This window comes from Arachis ipaensis, chromosome B02 (genome assembly GCF_000816755.2).
Source record: "Arachis ipaensis cultivar K30076 chromosome B02, Araip1.1, whole genome shotgun sequence".
In the NCBI taxonomy this organism is placed as follows: Eukaryota; Viridiplantae; Streptophyta; class Magnoliopsida; order Fabales; family Fabaceae; genus Arachis; species Arachis ipaensis.
In genome coordinates, this window is record NC_029786.2 from 17,925,264 (window position 1) to 17,925,588 (window position 325).

The window sequence follows — 325 nt, forward strand, 5'->3', positions numbered from 1 at the left end:
ATAGAGGCCCACGCGTCAGTTACATTTGTTTTTCAGAAATTATTTATTGACAAAACATGACATTTTGTTTTCACGGGTTATTATCATTACTATCTCAATCAGTTTTCCCCAAATTATTGGTTGCTTGCGATTCGCATTATTGGATACTAACAGCTACATATACTTCTTAAAATCTAATTATACACTGCTCGTGTGATGTATATAACCTAGTGATGATATGACAATTTCAAATAGTGATAATTAAGGGACACTCTTATATAATTTCATTCAGAATTTAATATCATAAGGAGTATTTTTTGGAAATATTATAAAACTTTATTTTTTA